The sequence below is a fragment of the Papaver somniferum genome, chromosome 7 (genome assembly GCF_003573695.1).
Source record: "Papaver somniferum cultivar HN1 chromosome 7, ASM357369v1, whole genome shotgun sequence".
Lineage (NCBI taxonomy): Eukaryota > Viridiplantae > Streptophyta > Magnoliopsida > Ranunculales > Papaveraceae > Papaver > Papaver somniferum.
In genome coordinates this window covers 45,250,868-45,278,345 of record NC_039364.1, presented here as the reverse complement: position 1 = coordinate 45,278,345, position 27,478 = coordinate 45,250,868, and the positions used below count along the sequence as shown (strand labels likewise).

At 35.6% G+C, this 27,478-nt stretch overlaps 1 pseudogene; it reads right to left on the bottom strand.

Moving 5' to 3' along the window:
* Positions 1-23,982: 23,982 nt before the first annotated feature.
* Positions 23,983-26,263, bottom strand: LOC113297159 (annotated as a pseudogene).
* Between the last annotated feature and the right edge of the window lie 1,215 nt (positions 26,264-27,478).

Below are 27,478 nucleotides of genomic sequence, written 5' to 3'. Positions count from 1 at the left end.
GAGAAATACCATGCCACTCTTAGAAAACGAAAATTTGTGAGGTGAATAGTTAGGGGTAATATAGTATGTTCCACTTGTTGTTATTACATTCGGGAAAAAATAAAATTGATCTACCGCTGACATACAAATTGACTGACATTCAAGGAATTTTGGAACGTGGGTAGTTCCTTTCTTTATCAGACAGCGAATCTAAGCATGTAAAGGAGCTTTATTATTAACTATCCGGATTAGGTGTAACAATATTTTCAAGGAAGTGCTGCACCTTTTTACATAGTTGGAGCAAAACTAAGGGTAATCTCTTAACCTTTTTAACGACTCACATGAGTCAGCCCAACCAGATATAGACAGCAAGTTTGCAAACAAAGAAAAAGAAAAAAGAGAAAAGAAAAAAAAAAGAAAAAAAACCAAGTGCATACTTGTAAAACACTTTTCATAGCTAAAACATGGGTCATACCGGTATCCTAGAAAATGACAATAAATGTTCAAAGGTACCATTCGAAACGGAGATGGAAAATCTAATCCGATTCTTAATTTCTAATTATAAACCAATGTGGTAAATAACACGTATAATTTCTAAAATCATGTTGAGATTGGTCCAAAATCCACAGTTCACTATCCAGCACAGCTACAGGAAAGAGAACCAAGTGGCAGACGGACTGGGAAATCATAATGTGGATGTCAGCTTGTTGGGAAATTTTTCAACAATGATGTACGGTCTTGTGTAAATAACTCATGGTCCAAGAAGCAAAATACAGTTATCAAATCTACCACTAAAGCAGAGTATATGACCTTAGCACATAGTGCAGCTAAGGTTGTTTCAGTATGTCTTCTACTCAAAGGTCTTCATTTCTTCTATCATTTGTCCCCAAACTAGGATGTGACAATTTAAGCTCAATTTTCTTATTTCCAATCCAATTTAACATAATAAGACGAAGTAGTATGTGCAGATTGATTACCATGTTATGAGAGAATCAGTTCAATTGTGTGTTTATGTTGCAACTCTTTATCAAGTGGTTGATATCTTTTCAAAGGATCTTCATGGTCCTAAGTTTAAGTTCTTATGAGACAGACTCATGGTTACTTCTTCGATATGTAAGTTTAAGTAGGAATTTCTTCAACATTTCTAATGAATACAAATTTTACTGGATTTTATTGAGGGTAAGTAAGGTAGGGAAGAAAATTGAGTTGATGTATGAACAATTGCTAACAGGATGATAGAGAGTACATGTGTGTTAGAGCATCACCTGGTCGAACTTGCAAATTTTGCTATCTGAAGATTGTTGCTAATGTTAGATGCACAAAATTATATCTTGATTTCTAGTCTATTAAACTCAAGCCTCAGATTAGGATTAAAACATGGTAGTTGATATCGGATATCGGTGAATAACCCTCAAATATTGAAGACTGGAGAACAAACGAAGACATTTACGAGAATTTCATCAACAAAGAGGTATGTGAAGACTGACTTATTCTATTTGCTAACCACATCTACCATTCTATCTTATGACACACTGTCCTATGATTTTAGTAGATTTAATATTGCAAAAAAGAAATTTTCAATTCAAGTTGTCTTGGTTAATCTCTTGAAATATGATTTGAGCAATGGATGTTCATAGATCCTTAAAAGTCTTAGTTAGAACAATTTATTGTTCACAAACTATTTTTGTTATAAGTTGATCATTTGGAAATTGACCAAGCAAACAGTGCATATTGTCTATGGCTATTGGGAATGTTTCAAATTTAAGAACGAGAGAATTTCATAACTGTTTGGTGCAATGTATGCAACCCCATATGCATACCTAGTCAATCTGAAATTCGTTAAATGTATAGGTTTGGAAACTCGGATGGCATACCATTTACTTCTGAGTTCGGGAATGGGGGGAGGTTTGGAAACCCGGTTTACATACCCTTTTGATCTGACTTTACAACTTCCAGGGGTTTGCAAACCTGGTTTGCATACCCCTTGAGCCTGACTTCGCGGATTGCCGAGAGGTTTGCAAGCCCTATCTGTATACCTACCTGGTTCCATATAGCAGGATCTCATAACCTGTCTTGTTTGACTAGCTAAGTTCACTTTCGCCACAACTCTCATAGACACTTTGAATATAACTTTATTCATAGATTCACTTTGGGATTGTGGATCATTGTTTAGTATTGATTTTTATTGAACACGATTATTAGTTGTAAGTTCAAAGGCTTATTTAGCCTCTATGGACTATCATTGTGCACGGTTCCAGAACTATCCAGACCTTGTGTATATTTTTCTGTGTAATTTTAAGGAGGACCTTTCACATGCTTACATGAATTCTTAACTTAGAGTTTTATATAAATCAGGAAAGTGTTTGCTTAAATCTCAAGCAACCTTACCTTGAATTCAAAACTATTTGTAGCCTTCAAAATCTATAAATAGAGAGACTCTTGCAACTGGATTTCTTAATCCCTGGAACTCTTGTGTCATAGTTGCAAAGCTAGAGTCGTATTCTATAACCTAGGGTTCCTAACGGAACTGAATTAGGTTACGAATTTAAAAACTTCACTTGGGGATTCGTGAATCCCGGCCGTAATATCTTTTAACCTGATAGTTATTGTATCTGGGTCTTATTCTACTGGGTATTGAAGTTCACAAACTTTAGATCAGGAACAAGATAGATATACAATCACAATGTTTTATTGATATCAGACTTTATGATTCCGTAAGATAGATATTTAATCTCTTATTTGATTTGGTCGGATTGCTCTTGAGAGGTGGTTAGTTATGTATGCTTCTCTTTGATAAGATTGTAAGTGTACCATATACGTAAAGTTTGCTGGACTTTATCTACTGCAAACAGATTTCCAAATCTAGACTGAAACATATCAAAAGGAAAATCAAATAAGCTTGTCTGTTAGAGGCAGATAGGTGTCAAAAGTCTTCACCGAGGTTGAAGAAACTCTTATGTTGTAAAGGATGTCAGCTAAGGGAATCAAGTATGTAGATATTGAGATATCTAAGAGACATAAGGAACACAAGTACAGTTGAATTGCTTGGAGGATTAATTCGGTTTCAACTAAATCCGAAGTCTGATAGTAGGCTAGTGTATGTAGCAGTTTAATATAGTGGTGTTCAAACTGGACTAGGTCTCGGTATTTTTCTTCACATTGCAGTTTCCTCGTTAACAAAACTCTTCGTGTCTTGCTTTACTTTTAACTTCCCCATTATGATCGTGATTTTTATAATTAAAGTAAAAGCAAGTGATTCAACAATCAACCTAGATAGTTTTCGATCTTGGATTGGTTAAGATCATACAAGTCTTGTTCTTGTTGAATTCGTATCTTGAAAAATAGATTACAAGACTTGTTTTTGTTGGAATTCTGATCTTCTACAGTTCGGGTCTATACGAGGTTGATCTTGGAAATTGACTTTTGAGATCGTCCAAGAGTTCTTGTACATAATCAAGTATATGAATCTTTGATCTATACTACTGATTGTGCAAGAAAATAAGTTGCATTTACCATCATATACAAGGATCTTTTCTGAAGATCTACTTGTTGATAGTATTAGGTCTTGTTTTATATGTTCAAACGAAAAATTTGGTGGTGTACTTATTACCCTCTCCTTTTCAATTGGTGTCAGAGAAGGAAAACACTATAAAGACCTAATAAATATGTGTTTGTAGCAATCTGACCTATGGACATAAAATTAAAAATGGAACACACAAGATATGGTTTTGATGAAAGTTTGGATTTAACAGCTGACAAAACTATTTTATCGAATTAATTATCCTCATGAGATCACCTCGCTTGAACCTACTAATGTTGTTAATGATGTAGAAACTAGAAACTGTTGATAACTGAGAAGTACGCCTAGAAAAATAGTTGGATGAATTTTCCGATAAAGGTGACTCAGATATTGATAAAGATGTAGATAAGGATCTCTCAGAGTACGTTAATTTGTTGGATCCCTTGAAAGAAAAAAATGACGACTTCGTATCTCATTAATCTTCTCATTCCTCTCTGTCGGGAAAACAAAAAATTAAAAAGGATTTATGAGGGCTTGATTGTGTTATCACATTAATAATTCGATCATCAGAAATCGTGAGGAAGACCTAAGTACAAAGTCGCTTGAATGTGATAATCTTTATCAATATTTCTATTTGTTGGAAGAAAAACTTGTTGAATCTAAAGCAAGGAATAACTCCCAACGAATGAGGTTTGAAGACATAAAAAAAAGTACATATCTTTGTCAAGAAAAATGTCTTGAAGCTGATTTAGCCGCTGCTCTTGATAAAATCAAGATGTTGGAAGAGGACTTGAAAAAGTTCAACAATAGCTCGAAAAAATTAACCTCAACGTTAGGGGAAAGTAAAAATCATTATGATACACGAGGTTTGGTATATAAGGGAATAAATGCTCAAAGTACTAGCAAAGAGGTAAAAAAATTTCAAGGCTAAAAATTCTTCTCAACCAAAGGATTCCACTGATAACAAAAGTGAAATACTCAATGATCAAAAGAACAAAGCCTATCAAACTCCAAATCCAACACACACGCATCCAGGTAAAAATATTCCTTACGTTTGCTGTTATTGTATAAATAAAGGTCACCTGCAAAGGGAATGTCTTTTTCTCATAAGGAATGAGAAACTTCATGATGTTGTTGTTTGGCATCACAAGAAGTGGTCAAACCTAAATTATATATTAAGGTTAATCCCTTTGATATTTTAAGTTGTGAAAGTCCAATCTTTAAGCAAAAGAAACAGTGTTTTGTTAAATATAGCTTTGCATATAAACATCATACGAAGCCCATTCATAATCGTCAATATCATAAAAAGAAAAACTTTGTGAAGGCGAAAAACTTTGTAAAGGAGAAACAAGATTTGATGCTCCCAATTGGCGGAAGACTAACTTGCAAAAGAATAGTCAATACAATTCTCTTCTGAGAAATATTGAAGAGAATAGTGTGAGTAAGGTTCATATAGTTCCTAGACGCACTTAGATGTGGATAGCGATAAACATCGACGAAGCATCGAGTGTCAAAAAGAATGATCTCCCAGAAAATTCCATGACAAAAGAAAAGTTGGATTCCATGATTTTAGATGCCAAAAATCTCCTGGGAAATGGATATATATCTCAAGGGTTCTAAAAGTAATCCTTTTTATGATAATCCAAAGGTGAAAAACAAGAATATGTGGAAGAAGAAACAAACTAAGCTAAGAACTACAGATGGTGAAAAATCCATAAATAGGAAAAAATTTGTTTCAATCGCCTGTGGTGAACAAAGAAATTTTCATCCCAACTCATCTTGATTGTGTTGAAAGTGTACCTTCACTCAAGAAATTATCTAGTGGGGAACATGGTGAAGCACAAGAACTAGGGTGAACATACGGGTAAAATATTGAATGTTTGGTGAAGCCGTAGGATTCATGATTGGATTCTTCTAAAAGTTATGTTAATAAACTTAATCAAGTTTTATGCTTCTATTATTATACCTCCGATATTGTGATCTATTAATACCAATACTATATTCTTTTTGTTTCTGCACTTTAATGTTTCGCTAGTTTTGGTCGGGATTCTCGGTATCATCATGATTAATTGTTTGAGCATGTACTTGAGCTTAGATACCCATTTATTTTGGGAGGAAAATATTTTTTATCTCAATTCTGTTGAGCCAATGCCCCAAAGAGATTAATTGTGATGAAGAGGTTACATGACCTTTTGGTTGAATGGTTTTATGATAAAATTCCAGTGCAGTTGTCATCATTGTCTTTTATGTACCTTTAATTCATAAAAAGTAAGTTTCTTATTGAATTTGGTGCTACCACATCGTTACTAGTGAGTTCAGAATGTAATGACTATATATGGGTATCAACAACTTATCTTCTTTGTAGAGTTCTCCTGCCTATCTGACTCCTAAGAAAGATAAAAGAACAAGATCCATGGGAATGTGTACATACAAGATAAGTAGGATATACACTTAGATAAATCTATCTAATCAATTTGGTGAGATTTAAACTTGGGTTACAATTTCTGGGTAGAATTCTCAAAACATGATAATCATACAGGTAGTTTGGGGAACATCGTTCACCTTAGCATGCACACTTTCACTTCTCTATTCATTTTCAAATTCTTCCATGTGATTGAAGTAATAATATATTAAGGCGATGTGCTTATAATAGTAAATTTTGATTCATATGTATCAATATTCTCAAATTATTTGAACATGAATAAGGAATACAATTCTGGGTATTCCATAGACGAGCCAACGCGACTGATGATCCATGTACCTCGTGCATCATTCCTATTTACCTAACTTAGTTTATGTTTAAGTTCTTAAATATACAGGTTAGAAGAAACAAACAAAGTCGATGACTTTTATTTTTGGAGAATTCCAATACCGATCTTCCTACAATTACACTTTCTGAATATATTGCAGGGATTTCATAAGATGGTCATAATCAAAGTTTTATCTCTCTCATCAGTAACTGGCAGTGAATATAATTGAGACTTTAATGTCTACGTCCGTACATGGCTGGGGAAGATGTAATTCATATGTGAGTCATATCGCTCAAATTATGCTCTTTGTTCGTAACTGGCCTCGAGAATAGTTCTTGTCGATGTTATTTTTCTCATAACTGGCACGTTCGTCTTTATGCCTCTAACATTAAAACCATTATTTATAACTTCTTTGTTCATAACTGGCGAGATGAGAGAAAAATATGAACTTGTAAATTTGTTAATGTCCAAGAAATCTTCTCTTGTTGTTAGAGAAAGGTCGTTCATGTTGTTCTCTATAGAATGACATACTTTGAAGTAGGTAAAAATACTACGCCTCGACGTAACAACCATTGAGTAGATTGGCTTGTCATTCTAGTAAAGCTCTAATTGAGTATTTTCATAACTTGTCATTCGCTACGGATCTTCAAATACAAAGGTGCTGAAACGTTCATATGTAAAACCATGGAAGAAATTCAGGTACGAAGAATTCAAGCAGATGTAAAGATTCAAGGAACTAAGCATTGTGAAAATTGAGCTGAAAGGTTCATTTTATTGAATTCATATGTATTGATATTTTTTTCACTAAAATTGACAAAGGGGATACTTTTAGAGCACCACTCGATCAACTCGCAAGTTTTTCTATCTCAAGCTTGTTGTCAATGTTAGATGCACAAAACTATATCTTGATTTATAGTCTATTAAAGTCAAGTCTCATACTAGGATTAGAACATAGTAGTTTAGCATTAGATATCGGTGAATAACCCTCGAAGATTGGAGACTGGAGAACAAAGGAAGACATTTTCGAGAACTTCATCAACAAAGAGGTATGTGAAGACTGACCTATCATATTTGTGGGAATTGAATTATTGTCCCTCCTTTTGATGGACTTCACAAATATCCTTATCACACAATAAATATATCCTTACTTTCTTTAAAAGAAATCAATTTAATTATCAATACCAACTTTACCCCCATATACTGCCGATCTCACCAATCGTTTCTTTCATTTTACCAGATTCAGATCTAAACTATCTATTCTCTTCCTCTTCCACAAACAGCGACCACCTTCTTCGTCGCACCACCGTCATTCCAGCACCACCTCCACTTCCGCCATCACCTCTTATCATCATCAGTATCACCGCCTCATTCTAAAGAATCGACTTAGATATATTTCCTCTTTATTCAGCTACAAATCTCAAATCTGGTGATTGTTCAACGAGAAACAATGATGGTATGTAATTGATTCGCATTTCCTTCTCGAACCCTAGCTTTTTATTTCATTCTTCTTTAGATCGATAACAGATTCAGGTAAAAATGATGAAATTGATGATAGAGATTTTAAGTTTGTTACTTGATTTTTCAGTTTAGTTTATGATGATGGAGATATCGGTGGAATTGATGATGAAGATTTTGTGGTGGTTCTGGTTGTATTTGATGATGTAGATGGAAGAAGGTTAAAACGATGTAATTGATGATGGAGATTGTGATGGTTCTGGTTGGAATGATGGTTATGGTGAGGTTAGAGTATTGAAATTGTTGATGAAGATAGTGGTGGTATTGGTTTTTGTGATGGTGGTGATGGATATTCTGTGCGATTGTTGGTGTTGTTTGTGTTTAGCTTCAGATGGAGAGCTTGGTCTTGAAGTTGTTGCTGTTTATAAGCTACTGGTGATGATAAATTGTTGTTGTTTATATGTTTTTACGAGATCAATTGTTGTTGTTGATCCCATTTAATGGATCAACTCCTGTTGTTGACCCAATTTTTTATGGGATCAACAACTGTTGTTGATATGTTTATGGGATCAACTCCTCTTGTTGATCCAATTGTTTAATGGATCCACTACTGTTGTTGATCCTTTCAACAATATTTTCTTGGATAAGTATAATCATGCTTTTAGTTTGAATCATGTAAATTTCTTCCAATGTTGAACTTGTGGTGCAATGGTAGCATGACTGACTCCATGTCAGATGATGTGTGTTCGACTCACGCCAAGTTCACTCCATTTACATGGACCAACTTTCATTGTTGATCCAATTTAGGGGATCAACTACCATTGTTGATCCTCTAAATTGGATCAACTTCTACTGTTGATCCTTTTTTTTTGTGATCAACTATCGTTGTTGATCCCCTAAATTGGATCAACTTCTACTGTTGGTTCTATTTTTATTTGGATCAACTACTGTTGTTGATATAAAAATATCTGAATCAATGGTGGCGGCGGCGACGGTGGACTAGTGGTGGAGGCGGCGACAGACAAGTGGTGGTGGAGGACTGGTGGTGGTGTAATGGTGGTGGTGGAATATTAGTGGTGGTGGCGGTTGGTAGATTGTAGTTGTTGAACGGTGGTGGTGGAATTTGTTGAACGATGGTGGTGGAATGGTAGTTGAATATTGGTGGTGGTGGTGGTGGTGAAGTGGTAGAGGAAGAAATTTGTTCCATTTTGAAATAAAGAAAAATATTATATGGGTGAGGGTATTAAGGTAATCTAATTTTAAATGGATAAGGTTATTAAAAAGTAAGGACATATTTATTGTTGTATAAGGATACTAGCCCTTAACCCGTGCCGTAACGGCACGGGCCTTGATGTTGGTTCACTTTTAATATCGTATAAAATGTGTCCCGAGTACTTATCAACTCCTTCTGGTCCGATGTATGTTAAATTTGGCTAGGTCATAGATATCGTAGGGATATCCCCTGTTTTGTTTTCTCTGTTCTATCGGGTAAACAACTAATGCTATTAACAAATTTCATTAAATCAGAAATGCTTTCTAAAATTATACACGTTGTCGACATATAAAATTCAGAAAAAATATATACTATAAATAATTTTAAAGGGAGTTTGTACGCGTTTACTATCTTAAATTAAGAAAATGAGTTAACCTCCGTGATTTTTTTTATTTCCTTCCTCCATTTCTGATTTTAAAAATCTGTACATAATCTGTACTTTTTTTCGGACCTTTTAATTACTTATTGGAATATATGATATGGAAATTTTATTTCTGGAAATATATCTCTTGATTTGTAATATCATATATATACTCCTATGTTGCGAAGTCTCTTTGGCAGATAAGTGGATTTGGTCACCTCCAGAATCGTCAGCCTCCTTGGCAGCCGTTTGCTGTAACCATTGCATGGCTTTTTGTGGTCGAGGAGTATGCGGCTTAATCGCAATATGTCTTTTTTTGGAGAGAAAGAAATTTCAAAACCAACTAATATGTAATTGGGGAGGAAAGATCGAAGTTCCCTTATTGTCATGCATCTTTCAATGATCGATTACATCTTTTTTGTTCCTGAGATGATTTGTATGACCATATACTTACCTTGCAAAGTCGCTCGTACAATCCGGTCATCTCTTACACCTGCCAATAGGTGCCCATTGTCACCTCTAGAATCGTCAACCTCTTTGGTAGGCGTATGGCATAACAATCTTCTGTCTTTCAATGTGGAGCAATCTGGTGACCAATTGGTGCAATCTCGCTTCTTTTAATTTATACTACCTCTAGTATTTTTGTACACTCAGAAAAAACAAATTATAAATACTCTAATCTGCCAGCATTCGTGATGGTTATCGCAATGACAGTGTTTGATTTTTCATTTTTTATCGCATATCAATCCGGAGAATTGCTATCAATAAGAAGAGTAGAACACGGAGAAGTTATAACCTATTTAAGAAAATCGAACAATTGTAGAGTAAAACACATAAGTCAGGGTGCATTATCTGAAACCTTAACATTTGTTGCGTCTTTGATTATATATTTTTTATATTAAAGTGCAATCTTATTGATTTAATTTTTGCCAAAAGTGAAATTATCTGCTTAGGAAGTTGAAATACGTTAGCTTGGTGATGTCAGTGTCAGAAAAATTCCTTCAAAACCACTATGGATTCAGATCAAGATTGGGAACATAAATTAGACTATCATATCAACACGGTTACACAGGGGATAAATCAGATTCACCAATGTCACTGTAGATCATGACCAAAGGGACTAATACTGAAATGCAAAAAAAAAAAAAAAAGGAATTTACACGTCAACAAAATGCAGTATGGGAAACACAACAGAATAAAATGCAGAAAGAGAAACACATCAAAAAAAAATGCAAACATACAAAGAAACATGATATACTATTCCCAGGTATTGTATTATTTGGTGAAAGACTTCGTAATGTTTAATCTTCGGCAATGGTAGATGCCGAGAAACCTTCGGGCATCTTCTGAAGGCAGGGTTTCTTATGAGGTGGATCATTATCGGCCACATTCTCATCTTCAGCGCGGATGATTCCGGTTTTCTGGGCAGATATGGTTGGAGTTGGTGCTACAGGAGCGAAGGAAGCTTTGATACAATGAAGCTTGGGGTATCAAGATTTTTACGATAGAGGATTTTGGGTACCTGTACAAAACGATTGATCACCCACGGTGACTCATCCATCTCCCTAAAACCTAACACACATGTGCAGAAAATGGGTGTGGTCTGGATAACCATGGCTATTGATTTATCTTTCCCCAGGATAAATCTGGACCACTACCAACACAGGCAAAATTAGCCCAATTATATTTTTTTATTAAAATAAAATATATTAGATTTCAATATAAAATAGAATATAACAACAAAAAAAATAGAAAAAATTGATTGAAGACTTAAGTTTGTTCACTCTAAGCTTTATACATGACGTTTGTGATTAAAAATTAAAAGCACGCCCAGCTGCGGGGGGTGACAACATTGGTATCAGGTGACAACCTAGATTTCCGAACTTCTAGCGGACACAGATTCAACCTTGTGGGTCGGGTCCGATCCAGTTAGCAAGTCCAAAATTCCGGACCACCACTAGTATAGGACCAGATTTTTCGTTTTAAAAGATTTCAATAATTAAAATCAATAATTCAAGCTCAAATAAATTTATTAAATGAAATGTAATCATACTTTTAAAATTACAAAATTTTCAAATAATAATTACAAAATCAAAAGTATCAAATTAAAACAAAATAACGCTTCGATTAAATTTAAAACGCGATATCCAAATCTCCGTGATATATAATAATTTTTTGTCATGTAGTCTTTCTTCGTTCTTTGTAGAAAGGGAGGAAAAGGGGTGATCAACAACATCCCAGTAGGAAGTTTCCGAAAATAATAGAGTGTATCAAAAAACAAACAAATACAACAGATACAATGATTAAAACCATGCACGAAAGTTCAAAACACTACTTACGCCATTCTGAACCACAAATACTTAACATTTTCTTACTCAAAATCTTCAATCTTATATCGTAGATCCTTAAATCTAAAATTATTTATTAGTGGAGATACAAATTTATTAATTTAATTAAGGGAAAATTTATAATAAAAATAATTAGTAAATCATTTATTATGAGCAATTAGTGAAAAACATTATTATGCGGAATTAATAAATTATTTATTATCAGTAATTAGTATGAAACACTAATTAGTTAGGCATTTATTATATTAATTATTTATTATATTAATTATTTATTATATTATATTTTCCTTAATGGATCATTAAATGATAGTTTAAGAGGAGAAATTACAGCCGTAGATTTATGTATTGGGAGAGTAAATCTCAACCACCACTTACATAGGCTAACTTAGCCAAACGGTGCTTTATACTCTTGATATTTATTGGGTGTCAAAAGTAGGGACATATAAATAATGTACCCATCATATTTGTTAATCCTATCTACCATTATTTCTTATGAGACATTGTCGTATGATTTTAGTAGATTTAGTATTGAAAATAAAAAATTTCGAGTTCAAGCTTGTCTTGGTTAATCTCTCAAAAATATGATTCGAGCAATGGATGTTCAAAGATCCTTAGCAATCTTAGTTAGAATAATTTATTGTTTACATACTGTTTTTGTTCAAGTTGATCGTTTGAAAGTTTCCCAAGAAAACAGTGCATGTGGCATATGGCTATCGGGAATGTTTCAAATTTAAGACTGGGAGAATTTCAGAATTGATACAAGGTACGCATACCTAGTATGCACACCTAGTCGATCTGAATTTCGTGAAATGTAGAGGTTTGCAAACCCGGTTTGCATACCGTTTACATCTGAGTTCGAGAATATAAATTTTTTTCTATCTCAGTAGCCTTGAAAGTTGGGAAGGTTTGCAAAACCAGTTTGCATACTCCTTTGATCCGACTTTGCGTACTTCCAGAGGTTTGCATACCCATTTATCCCAACTTCGTAAACCGTCGAAAGGTTTGCAAACCCGGTTTCATACTTACACAATTCTAGACAGCAGAAGCTCACGAACTGTCTTGTTTGATTAAGTTTACTTTTGCTACAACTATCATAGACAATTATAAAACAACTTTATTCACAAAATCACTTTGGGTTAGTGGATTATTGCTTAGTCTTGAGTGTTTGAAAAGACGAGGGTACTCAAATATACCACAATCTTTTAACTGAATGTGATCGTCTATGGACAAAGTCGAGACAATACAACAAATTCGATTCACACTTCGTGTGATTGTCTATGGATACGAGATCGAGACAATATAAAAACAAGATCACTTGTGTGATTCACTATGGATACAAGATCGAGATGATACGACAACAAAGTGTGCACTTGATAATAGGTATGGTATTAAACCGAAATTCTATATGATCAATATCAAGTGTTACAGAGTTAATGTACGTGTGTAATTTCTTTAATTATAATAACAATTATAATGAAAAAAACAAAGTAACTGATACAGCAATATTTTGTTAACGAGGAAACCGCAAATGTAGAAAAACCCCTGGACCTAGTCCAGTTTTGAATACTCTCAGAATTAACCGCTATAAAAAATTCAATACCAGCTTCATATATAGTTGAGACCAACTAGACTACCCCTAGCTGCTTAGTTTCCTCAGTATCTATGTGCCTTCGACTTCTAGAGTCATGCACGTGAATAGCAAGTACTTTGGATCGTATTTCAAATAGCAAAGGAAAAATATGTTTGGTAACCACTTTAATCAATCTTGCTAGAAGATATGTGAGTTATTGACAAAGTCTCTTCCGTTTAAACTAATAAACTCCTTTGTCTGGTTAGATAAATCTAAACTTCTGGGGGGTGTGAGTGGGGGGGACCGCCCACGACACCGGCGGCATGGTCGAACGGCAGGTAAGGTCGGTCATGCGTATGTTGTTTTTTTATTATTTTTTTTATTTTTTCTCTCCTCCTTTCCTCCTTTGATGAGTATACTGTATTCTCATTCGTCCATACTTTTTGGTGCTCTTTAGAGCATTATGGTTAAATATGCCCGCGCCATTTTGTCGGAGCTTACTCGGTGGTGGCCTGTATGCTCGAAAAGTGAATCTTCATCATCAATTCATAGAATTCAGCTGAGAAAAGCTATGAATTGAAGTAATGAGATATATATTTTGGGGGGAAAATATTTTCTAGGAATTCAGTAGATGAATGTAGCGCTATAATTTTTTTATAAGCCACTTTATACTAGCAGGCAACCTATATAGAAGCATCATTATTCGAGAACATGGTACATGGTGGCAGTAGTACCGTAGGGAACACATGGAAAGGAACAATAAGACCAAAGCCAATGACATCCTTAAAACATTATTGCTCTATACTAGTGGTCAATCCATCTAGGAGTTGTCCAATCATTCTTGATTCTATAAAAAAGTGGATACTGAATTGCACAACTAAATAATGAAATACACAGAATATTAAAAGCTCATCAAATAGACTCTAATAAATCCATTACATATTTATGCTCTGAATAGGTTACATGATCCATCAAAGATCACCGTAACAAGAGATTTTATATCTATATTATTAAATATGAATTTTGTATGTTCGTCTGAAGCTGAGACAGAGATATACAAAACTATTATTTTACAATTTTGTCCCTTGTCAAAAATCCACCATCAGCAGAACCTGAACTGCATAAGATCAAAATTCCAACAAGAACAAGTCTTGAAATCTATAGTTCAAGATACGAATTCAACAAGAAAAAGACTTGTATGATCTTAACCAATCCGAGCTCGAAACTATGTAGGTTGATTATTGAATCACTTGCTTTTAATTAAATTATAACAATCACGATTACAATACGGAAGTAAAAATTAAAGTAAGGCACAGAGAGTTCTGCTAACGAGGAAAACTTCAATATGCAAAAAAACACGGGACCTAGTTCAGTTTGAACGCGATGCCGTATTAAACCGCTATAGATACTAGCCTACTATATATCATACTTCGTGCTAGAATGTAGTTGAGATCGAATTAACACTCCGGTCAATTCAGCTGTAGACGTGCTTCTTACGTCTCTTGGATCTCGGAAGATCCTACGCACTAGATTCCCTTAGACGACGTCCTTCATAGCCTAAAATTTTGTTTAACCTCAGTGAAAACTTTTGACATATATCTTCCTCTAACAGACAAGCCTATTTTATTTCCCTTTTGATATGTTTCAATATGGGTTTGGAAATCTGTTTTGTAGTAGACAAAGTCCAGATACCTCACGGATCCAGAACACTTACACTCTTACCAAAGAGAAGCATATATCCCTAACCACCTCTCAAGAACATTCCAAATAAATCAAAAAAATATAAGTATATATTTTGATGACTACAAGGTTTGAGATGAAAAGAACTTTCTGATTTATATTCATCTTGCTCTTGATATAAATTTTGTGAACTTCAATAACCAGTGGAACAAGATCCGGACACAAGAACTATCAGGTAAAGAGATAGTCTAACCAGGCTTCAAGAATCACTAAGTGAAGACCTTGAAAGTCGTAACCTAATTCAGTTCCATGAAGAACCCTGGGTTATAGAGGATGACTCTAGCTTTATAACTAGGACGCAAGGGTGGCACGGATTAAGAAATCCAGCCGCAAGAGTATCTTTATTTATAGATTTTCAAGGTTACAAATAGATTTGAAGTCAAGTTAACTTTGCTTGAGACTCAAGTAAACAGTCTACCAGTTTAGATGAAATTATAAGTTAAGAATTCATACAAGGATGTGAATAGTCCACCTTGAAATTACACATAAGAATATGCACTATGATCCGGATAGTTCTGGAGTCTTGCACAACGATAGTCCATAGTGGTTAAGTAAGCCTTAGAACTTACAAGCAATAATAATGTTCAGTAACACTGTTAGAGCATAGTTAGGTTGAACCCTCCAAGTGTTAGTATATCAAGTTTGGTTGTCATATTTTAGTATCAAAACTCGTCTAGAGTCGCTTGATAAAATACTAGAGTCAACTTCATTTAGGTTAGACTAGAAAGTCTAGGAATGTTGAAACATACAAGTATTACTCTGAAGACCTGAAGAATGAGAAGAAGTAATGACTACAACAAAGACATCATCCTTCTACTTGAGCTTAGTAATATTGGCTTGATCTTGTTTCCATTCCTAACATATCTTTCAAGTCGTGTTATATTGAAAATATAACATGCGAAGCTGTATATATTTGTATATAATACTCTAGTGATGAGACTTGGTCATAACAGTATGATCAAAGTATCAAGGAAACATATTACGAAGTATAAACGCTTATCTTTTGGAACTTCGTAAATACGACATCGACATAATCTATTGTATTTAGTTACTTGATTATGTGTGCATTATATAGGTGTGATTTCATCCTAGAAAACTATGTATTATTACATTAGTTTAAAAAAACGGATGTATGAACTCGTTTTCATAATCGAACGGGAAATCATGATTGGTCTTGTTCTTTATTGAATATATCTTGGATGACCAATGGAAGATGACAAAGGTAGATACTATCTTAACTTATGTTGAGACTTGAGGTATAAGCTGTCATAGCCTATAACATATAGCTAGTTGTAATCGGTCACAAGTTACTTTGGAATTCAAGGTGTAACCAATCACAAGCTATATTGGAATGCAAGTTGTAAGCGGTCACAAGTTACTTTGGAATTAAAGGTATAACCGGTCACGAGATGAATTGGGAATTTAGTTGTAATCGATCACAAGCTACCTTTGGGAAGCAAGGTGTAACCGGTCACAAGCTACTTCGGGAAGCAAGGTGTGACCGCTCACAAGCTACTTTATGGAGCAAGGTGTAACTGATTACAACCTATCTTGGGAATCATGTTATAACCGGTCACAACATATTTTGGAGTAATTGTTTAATCGGTTCCATGAGCAAAAACAAATATCCATGGTTCACATATTTCTTCATGGTATGTGAAAAAACGGGGGGTCTAACAACACCACTCAATATTTCGATTAGCAATCTGTATGGACTAACTCCGAAATACTTTGCTAGAGAATCAACTAGACAGTCAGACTCAATCTAGATAAAAGTATCTCAAGGAGTTAATATCTCTCTCTTGATTTGATTTTTACTCAAGCTAAAAATAATAGCGAGTCTTTATCAAATACAAGGAATACTTGGACGGTACCAAAGACAAATGTCCAAGGATCAATCAATATCAATCAACAACCAAAGGTTGGATTTCCAATTGATGATCACGAACGCACAACCAGTATTATTTTAATTATATAAAATATAATGCGGAAAAGAAATAACACAGACACCAGAAATTTTGTTAACGAGGACCGCAAATGAAGAAAAACCCCGGGACCTAGTCCAGATTGAATACACACTGTATTAATCCGCTACAGACACTAGCCTACTGCAAACTAACTTCGGACTGGACTATAGTTGAACCCCAATCAGTCTCCCACCGATCCAAGGTACAGTTGTACTCCTACACCTCTGATCCCAGCAGGATACTGCGCACTTGATTCTCTTAGCTGATCTCACCCACAACCAAGAGTTGCTGTAACCCAAAATCACATACTTGATAATAAACAGATCTGTCTCACACAGAAAAGTCTATAAGAGGATAAATCTGTCTCCCACAGATAAACCCTAGGTTTTGTTCCGTCTTTAGATATAAAATCAAGGTAACATGAACCAATTGATAATCTGATCTTATATTCCCGAAGACTAACCTAGATTAATCAATCACCTCTCTACAATCCTTTCTGACTACACAAGCGGATTGTCGAGGAATCACAAACAGTGAGACGAAGATGTTTGTGACTTCTTTATCTTGCCTATCGGAGAACTCTCACGATCTCAAGCCAATCAATCGGTTGTACTCGTACGATAGAAGATGCAAGATCAGATCACACAACTACGATAAAGTATTATCGGTATGGCTTCACAATCCCAATGAAGTCTTTAAGTCGTTAACCTGATTTTAGAGAAGAAAATCAAAGGTTAATGGAGATCGACTCTAGCGGGCGCACTAGTAGCACACAGACGTGTGGGTATTAGTTTTGCACAATGCTAGATGTCTCCTTTATATAGCCTTCAAATCAGGGTTTTGCCTTAGTCACAAAGAAATTCATATTCACCGTTAGATGAAAACCTGATTTAGATTCAAGCTAATATTTCTCAACCGTTAGATCGAAAACTTAGCTTGTCACACACACTTGGGTAGACATTTACTGGGTTCGTGAAAACCATGCCCAAACGTCTACGTGTATGTTGGTTCAACATAGTAACCCAAAAGGTTAACCATATGAGCATTTCATATTAACCTTGTTCTTCTTCACCATAACTCGTTCAATTGACTCAAATGAACTAGTTACAGAGTTGTTCAATTGCTATGAGATCTTATGTAACTACACAAGACACAATTGAAACAAAGATGATTCGATTCGACTGAATCGGCTCATGAACATTATAGCCACGGTTTGCATAGAGAATTTCTTAGTAATTTAATATTTCATGTTCAGAGCACATTTTTAGATCATAACCTCTTAAGTTCACAAACAAGTTCGCGGACTTAAGTTAATCGGTTGAGTTTTCCAAACTCAGCAGAAATTCTCGGGATGAGAACTTCCGCCAGTTCGCGTACTGAGTTCGTGGACTTAGCACACAAACGAGTTTTGGAAAATCCCAGCAGAAATTCTCGGTCGAGAACATCCGAAAGTTCGCGGACTTGGCAAGCCAATTCCACAATCCTCCCGATTTCTCTTGATCAACAAAGTTCAAAAACTTCGGTTCAAGGAATACATGGTTATGTGATCTAAACTCTCATTTCAATCATTGAGACATTCTCAGAGGACGCTATGTAGCCGTTATTCACAGATCGATTCACGTCAGAGCAATTCTCAAAGTGATTGAAACTTTTCATGACTTTCGTCACTAGGTGAAGATAAACTTGTTGATTTCGAGATAAAAGATAAACAATGAATGCTCAGCTCGAAATGTCAAATGTGTATGATCTAGTCTATATAGCATACGACTTTTGTCTCATAAGAAGTAGGAGATAGAAGAGATAGACTTTTGAGTGATAGATAAGTTCAAGTCTCCACATACCTTTTTGTTGATGAAGTTCCACGGTTCCTTATATAGATCTTCGTCATTGTATGATGAATCGCCATGAAGTCCTTGAGCTCAACTACACTTTTCTATCCTAGTCCGAGACTTAGATATAATAGAATAGAAATCAAGACTCATAGTTTTGATCACTAACATTGACAAATATGCTTGATATAGTAACGCATGCGAGGTCGACCGATCTATGCTCTAACAGTATGTGTGAATTAGGGTTTTGGGTTTGTCAAGATGAGAAGCTTCTAGATGTCGACATTATTTGAACATGTACATAACTCATATAATTAATTGTTCAAAGATATTCCTTGATGCTCAAGGTGATCTTGGTCCGATATTGAAAAAAATTTAATTATGATTTTCATCATATATATTTTAATTACCAGCAATTAAAGCGTATCCTATGGAAAACATTATTGGTTAATGTGCTAGACTAATAATAAAAGTTTTTTATGATAGTTTTCGGAAATATTGGTTAATATTAATTGGAAATAGGAAAACCTTAAATTAGGTACTTTAATGCATATCTTGAGAATATTTTTGGTTTTGGAATTTCCTTGTTGTCCAAACAACCTTGGTCTATAAATGCTTGAGTTTGCATTTCTTGCAAACTATCCTAAGAGTCAATCAAACTTATTTCTTGTTGTTTCTGGTGGAGCCGTCTATCCGAAGAGGAAAGTACCCTAATTAGGCGAAATCTCTTACGACCGCTCGTTTAAAGACTTATGTGGGATCAAAAAGCTCTACGAGTACCGCTGGTGGGAAACTAGATAATTGCAGTGTTATTAGTTTTCAGTAATTGATTTGATTGACCGACGGTTGTTGAAACTTTGATTGCACCTAGTTTGTTTATTCTTGAGAACCTTCTCTTTTGATATAAGGCTCACTCAAACTAGATCAAAGTATTGACGGTATCTTTAGAACCATCTTCGGATCTAAAGACATCTTGTGATAATCCATTGTTAACATACTCCGTTCTGTGTGTGATTGATCATAAGAGGATTCAAGTTGTGTTGTGAAGGTTATTGAAGGCAATAGAAGATTTGAAGACGAAGAAGAATTCTTATTAGTTTTCGTATCTTGTGGATTTAGTTCACTAACCTTGATTGGATGTGATCCAACTAGAATCGTGTTTATCTTTGATAGACATTGATTAGTTGCGTGAGATCGGCATCGCTTTATAGTTTCTCTTTGAGATCTATACTGATTGATTGGAATCTAGAATTTGATTATTTAGGTAATCCTTTTAAAAAAAAAAATAAAAAAAATCTTGTTTCCTTAATCAAGGACTTCCTCACTTGATCAACTTCCTTGATTTTCCATATCTTATTAGATATTGCTTCACACACTATATCGTTTACAAAGCAAGTGGTCCCGCAACCATTAGGTCTTTACACTATATAATATAATATATATTTTAATACTAATATTTTAATATTTTCAAATATTGGTCTTTAGAGCAAAATCCTACTTGCTCTTCCAAGCAAAATTGATTGTTTCAGTCAAGATCAAACTCTTCTAAAAATACAAAATAGTGATTGAATGACCAACAAAAAATATCAAAATTCTCAGGAATGGTCAGCCTTAGACATGGTGGCCCATGTACCACGATGGCCAGTCCTGGTCGGTCCCTTTTTTGCCACCATGGCCGGTGTATCACATATGTTGATTGATTATGCCTTGAATCTACATCCTCATAACTAATCCACATAGGATCATGTCAGGTTTCCTTTAATGACTATTTTACGAAGAATTATGCAAGTTAACTAACTTCCCACAAACGATAGTGAACTTCCTTTTTCAATACTCCAAATATGCGTTTAACATCCTTTATTAGAGTCATTTGTTGTGTGCTAAAATACTTCTTATCCTTTGAAGTTGTTAGTCCCAATTCAGTCAGACTATATCCTTGAACTAAAGTTGACCATTGTGGATAAATCTCGTTTACCGGATAATACCATTGCGTGTAATCAAGGATGTTAATGGTTGTAGTTACCTAATATGGATGAGAGGCTAAAATGGGATTCTAGTGTTTTGAAAGTGAGTTGCGGGAGGTTGAGCACGAACAGTCTTCGCCTAAACCACGCACAATGGACGTTCAAAGGCTGCTTCAGTCACAGGGAAGGAGGTTTAGGGATGGTATTAGAGGGGGAAGCAGATGAAGAGAGATATCACAGAACAAGTTATTTCTCTGAGAGGTTATGATAAAGATGCTCGTATCTTGGAAAAATAGAGGACCTATTTATAGCAGAATTCTCTAATCTCAGGTCGGTGAAGATAAGGATTGCTTTCCGTGTCGTGCGGAGCAATTCCCCCGTCTCTTCGGGAATAGGGATAAACTAGGTTGAGTTTATCTCATTATTCTACCGATTTACTCTCTTCTGCGGTGAGGAATAAGCCGGGTATTCCTTACACGTGCCGTAGACCGCCAGATCAAAACCCTAATTGGTACCCCCCCCCCCCCCCCCATTTATGTGAAGCTGAGTCAGCCTTTGTGATGATGTGTTGAGAGAAAAATATTCTCTTTAGCCGAGTTGGCCAAGATAAAGAGATATTCTCTTATTTGTGAGAATGACTAGGATGAGTCACGTGAAAAGGCATGGAACTCCTCAGGAATCATGTCCAGAGTGTGAGAGGAGCTGAGGCTGATCTCCCTCTCTCCGTGACCGGACACATATGTCATTGTTTGTGGGTCCTTAGTTGAGCATGCGGATCTCAAGAGAGCTTATCCTTGTTTTTGGATAGACATGTATAGTTCAGGCTCAATTTACTAGCTGTGAGTGTGTTTGAGAGGCTGAGAAATAGGCTTGAGCACTAGGTAAGGCGTGTTCCTATCATGTGAATCTCTCCGAGATTTTGCGAACGGAACAAAACCCCTCCGTGATTTTGCAGAGATATTTGAATCTCTCCGAGATTTTGCAGACGGATTAAAATCATTTTGCAGAGAGATTTGAATCTCTCCGAGATTTTGCAGACGGATCAAAATCTCTCCATAATTTTGCAGAGAGATTTGAATCTCCCTGAGATTTTGCAGACGGATTAAAATCTCTCCAAAGATTTTCTTAACGGATTCGAATCTCTCTATGGTCAGCTGAGACTCGTTCTGAGAGAGAAAAAGGCTTTGTACGCCCAATTAATGCCTCTGTGAGACTTTGTCTCACTTGTCTTTGACCAGCGTATCTTGCAGATATGTGCTAGGAATCAACTGTATGTCCATGTGATGGTCCAACAAGACCAGTGTATCCTGAAAGGATGTTCTAGGAGTCTGTCGAAAGGGCCCGGAGAAAGAATAACCAGTGTATCTCGCGGGGATATCCTAGGAGTTATTCAGAAACCTCAGTAAGTCAAATCAGAGCCTAGAGCAGACATGACCAATGTATCTCGCGATGATGTATTAGGAATCAGTCCTTGATCTCAAATAGGGTGAGTCGTGCTTACAGGAGATATGCAAATATCCGCTCTGGGTCATAAGTCCATCGGGGACGTATTTACGTATCTACAGAGCCTACATGACCAGCAGCATCTCGTTGAGGATGTATACTAGGAATCATGGCATCACAATTAGTTGCGTCTCGCGAAGACATGTTGGAGTTATGGCTGTTCTGGTTCATAAATATGTCGGGGACGATTTACGCTCTACAGAACCTACGTGACCAGCAGTATCTCGTCGAGGATGTGCGTTAGGAATCACGGCATCACGACCAGCAGTGTCTCGCCCTCGCCGGGACGTATAATAGAAATCGTGGCTAAGGATGCCTTGAGTGTCAAGGGCTTAATCTCTCCTGTGAGAGTTGAATTCTGTCTATAGGGTTGAAATGACACTTTTGCCCCTTACCCAAATTTCACCATCTACAATGGTGAAATTACAGTGTGGTGCAAGCCCATGCTTAAGATCTTTAAACAATGGTAATCTATACACAACATTGATGTCATTTTGTGAACCCGGAAGTCCCAAAAAAAGTCAAATCCAACAATCATAACTAGACGATGCTTACAACATTACAGATGGTTTTGGATAGTGACTCACCTGCTCATTCAACTGGACATGCATGCCACTCCCAATGCATGCAATCAAGACGTCCAAACATTCTTTGGAAACCCTTGGTTGTATTTTGAGCAGTGATTCTTTCAACATCTATATGAGTAGGTTTTCGTCGGATAATTGGACCAAAATGGTCGACTACTGTATGACAAAACATTTTGAGATACCTAAATGCAGTTGTTTTTCCTATACGGATGTACTTATCTGTGGAATCCGCCGGTACCCCATAACACAATATTCAGATAGATGCAATGATCTTTTGTTCGAGACTAAAGCCTCGTATATGTCATGCATCATACTGATAATTAGATAAAGGTTGTACCTGACAAATCTCAAGAAAAACCTTTAAGTCACGCTGAGGTCCATGAAAAATCGACGCGGAAAATCTGCATCAGAATTCACACATCCATGATTAAAATAATCATGCATCATCTTGTCATGGTAAAAATGCCAATTTCACCACGTCCATCTTCTATTGAAATTTTTTTGTTGGGTATAAAGGGTTTAGTATCATCCCTGAATGTTATTGCAACATAAAATTTCGCCGCTTTGTAGCCTCATTTGCATCTTCATCCAATTGACACAAAATCTCTATAAACGTTTCTTGCTCTTCTTCGTACAAGGTTTCATCCATTTCCATATCTTTCTCCGAATAACCAAAATCAAGATTCATGGTTGAAGATTTTAAGTGATTGAAATTGAGACAAAATTGATAGGATAAGAGAGTGTTCTAATTTTCGAGGATAAAATTGAGTAATATATATTGAGGGGAAAAAATAGCCGTTGCAGAGACCGGTTCAAAACTTCCAGTTAGTGGCAAGATAATCCGCCAGCAGCTGAACTTAAGACGCCGGCGGAACTTGACTTCCTAATGTCTTATACTCACTTACTTGGCGTAATTTTGGCCGCTCGCTTCTTTTTCAGCCGCCAAATTCATTTGTCCGTAGTGGCAAACCATGTTCGCCGCCTTCCTATTTGCAAATTGCCATAAGAATTGCCCTTCTGCCTAGCAGCTTCGATTTTAATTTTAAAGGGAACCTGATTAAAACTGGAATTAAGTGGTTGTGAAAAACCTTTCACGGAGTCAACCTGAAGGACAATCTGATTAAAAATACCAGAGATGTTCGACAGGAAAAAAAAGTGTGTTTATAACGCGTCCTAAATGTGTGTACTAGAGAAAAATATATTTACACAGATTTTTTTCCTAAGTACAAGTTACAGATACCATCTAGACTATGTCTCCCAAATGGTTTTTTTGTACTCGAGACTAAGAGTGTTACTTCTAACAAGAAGGATCCAATTCTGAGCTCATGAATACAGAAAAATTACATAATACATATGTTACAGTTCGTGTGTGCTTTAGATGCCTAGGCAGTTGGAGGTTTGATCCTCAACAACATTATAGTACAAGGAAGATGATCCTCCATCAAACTTTGAGATGACTTGATGAGGTAATAATCCGCAGTAACGCTTTCCAAGCCGTGCGATGCAGATATCTAAGATTTTCTTGAACATGCCATCTTCTTGGATTAAGGGTTGTTCAATAAATTCTTTTAGAGGCATCCACTGTGGAGAGACAGAGATGGCATAAGTATTTTTATCAGAAATTTGAATGCAACTCTAGGATACATAAAGAACAAAACAGAACTAGCTTTTGAGTTATTTGGTTAGATTGTCTATTCGTTTTGGTCAGGTATCTTGTCATCTTCATTGCTTGATCTAGTTAAAATCTCCCCGGAAATATACCAGATCAAGACATACTCTTTCCTATTGTGTAAGTTTTTGTTTCTTTCCGCACTTATGGAGATGCATACAACATTAGAGATGAAATTGAAGAATTAGCGTATGCTTGTCGAATTGGGTTGGAAGTATTTACCTTAGCATCTTGAATTTCTATGTCATCCACTTTGATCTGAGAAGAAAGAGATCTTAGCATACAAATGAAAAACAAATCCGACTTTTCAAATGCAACATTGTGCGCGTGCCTGAAATATGACAAACATACGTTCTTAGTAATTGGTACCCTATAACATAGATGTTAGCTAAAGAAGTCTTTGATTACTCCATTATATATGTATGAAAGAAACTGCTGTAGTGATATATGTATGAAAGCATAGTCATTCCTACCTAAAAGCTATCACTTCAACAAACTCCGTATCAATCTGCAATACAGGGAAAAGTGGTGTTATAATTTGATGAGCAGATCCAATATGTTGTTGTGCACTGAGATTAAAAGGGTTAAAAGCTTGGGTATAATGTTTGGCAACTTACACCAGTTTCCTCCTTAATTTCTCTAACAACTCCAGTGTATATCTCTTCCGACTGGATAATATTACGCGAATAGAACAACAAAGAGAGGTGAGTTACATAATTAAGATTCTTAGGATCCAACTCTGAAGTCAAGAAAGTATGATACTAAATGTGAGTAATATGTACCTCAAGAATAAATCCAGTGGGTAATTTCCAACCGCCAACAAACGCTGGAGAACAATGCTTCTCTTGTACTACTAGAACCTGTGGTGGTGAAGTGGCAAAACATGAGCCAGAAAGGTCAATTTTTTGTAAAATGGAAAGGTTAAATCAACACATGTAATGAAAAGGAAGTAAGACTAAGCGTTTACACAGTGTCAATGTTGTAAACACTATCAAGATTGTCAAATTTGTTAAACCAAAAAAAAGTCGGACAAGAATACAAACTGATATATCAAGTGTAGGAATCCAGAAATCATAAGGGTACATAACTCATTGTTGTCGTTAAGTACGAAACCCCCCACTCCAACTTGATGTGAAGCATTAGAAGGAAAGCATACAAGGTCCTTCAGGAATCCAGTATGTTAACATCAAGTATCCTTCTTCGGCGTGGTGGTATTTGAAACCTCCCTGCAAGTAAATAAAGTATGTCCTTAGAAAAAGTCTTCCACAAATGAAGAAAGTACAATGTACAAGCTTTATCTCAAAAATAGCATATTTACGTTGAATTCTCACCTTTACTGCTACCGGAACGAGTTCTGACCGATCCAGCCGTAACTTAAGCCAAACCCCTTTCTTCCCCTGAAAAATAAAATAGAATCAAGTAAGTTAGTTAGTAAGAATCCACAAAAGGCGTATGCATCTTCCAACTCAAACAATTTCATAGTAGGTACATCTTCAGGGTAAACTCCTTTCCAATTTATGAAACGTTACAATTACCTTTAGCTTCCAATGTGAAAGTGAACTCTGAAGGAGAGAAGCAAAAGTATTAGTGTTAGATGGTAAGCTTTCAGGATTAACAATGATATTCATCGTCATAGGAATCCAGTAATCCAAGATGAATCACTTCCAATTCCAAACTTATTGTCTTGCCCAATCCAATCAACGGATTGTCTAGATCTTTTGACAGACGAGTAAGATGCTTTAACATAATTTCCTGAACAGAAAACCCAAATTAGAAGAAATTAAGATTAGCCAAAAAAAAAAAAAGACCTTGAAAAGGTGGAATTCGTGAGGAAATTAACCATACAAATCCTTGAGGAGTATTAATACAACAATGGAAAATCTGGAAAAGTTGAAACTCAAAAAGCATCCCAATGATATGGGAAAAGAATGTATGATCTTAGGACACAGCAGAAGCACACAGATACAAGTATCTCCACAAGAAAACAGCTACAATCATAAATTATAGATCCATAAACAGAATGAATTAATTGTTGAACAAATCTTAAAATGTATTTTGAGAACCTACCTCTACAAGAACAGGGCTCCTTTGAGATATTAACACAGCCACCACCACCTCTGCTGTTAACAAGTGAGTTTAAGGAAACCCTTCTGAGATTTGGTGTTATCTCAGATACAGAAAGAGACTTCGAATTAAGCAATTTCAGCTCCATTACTAATGCAAAATTGTAAAAATATCCAAAACTACAAGCGTGTTTATAAACTGTCCAATAGAGAAAAATAAAAATCTGGTAGAAATCTTGAAAACTATAAAAGTCCAAACCCTTAGAAACAAACAGAAAAATCTTGATATTTGATAACACGTATCGCTTAAAACAAGAAAAATTAATTTGGATTCACCGTCGTACGGAGTATGCTATGGATATACTTACATAAATTATTTTTACAGGGATATTGCACTTGCAAACTATAATCTAACAAGATATCACTACTTTTTTTATGTAAGACAGCAAAGTTTCTACAAACATTGATGAGAAACTGAAGATTAAGACTGGTTTTATAAGATGAAGAACTGAACGAGAGAAATGAAATGGATATCTTATGAATGGAATCTGTTATGGATTTTGTACATGGAATCAAAATCAGGATAATTATAAAGAAATAGTTGGAAGTACTGAAAAATGTAGAAAACGAGGGAAACCTCCTTGTTCACAAGAATATCATACGAGTGCGAAGTGCGCGGACGCCATAAAAAGCACGTGATGCTTGCCAAAAGAAGCAGGTGGTTGTTTCTTGGTCGGAAATTTCAAATTTACCCGTTTAAAGAGTTATTCATAAGACACCCTTGATTAAATTCAATATATAAAGTCATAACCGTCAGTCAACATTCTTAGACTCCAAGCCCCCAGTTCTCTCTCGTGACCAGTATGGCCAATCATGACACGAAATTCGCATGCATCATGT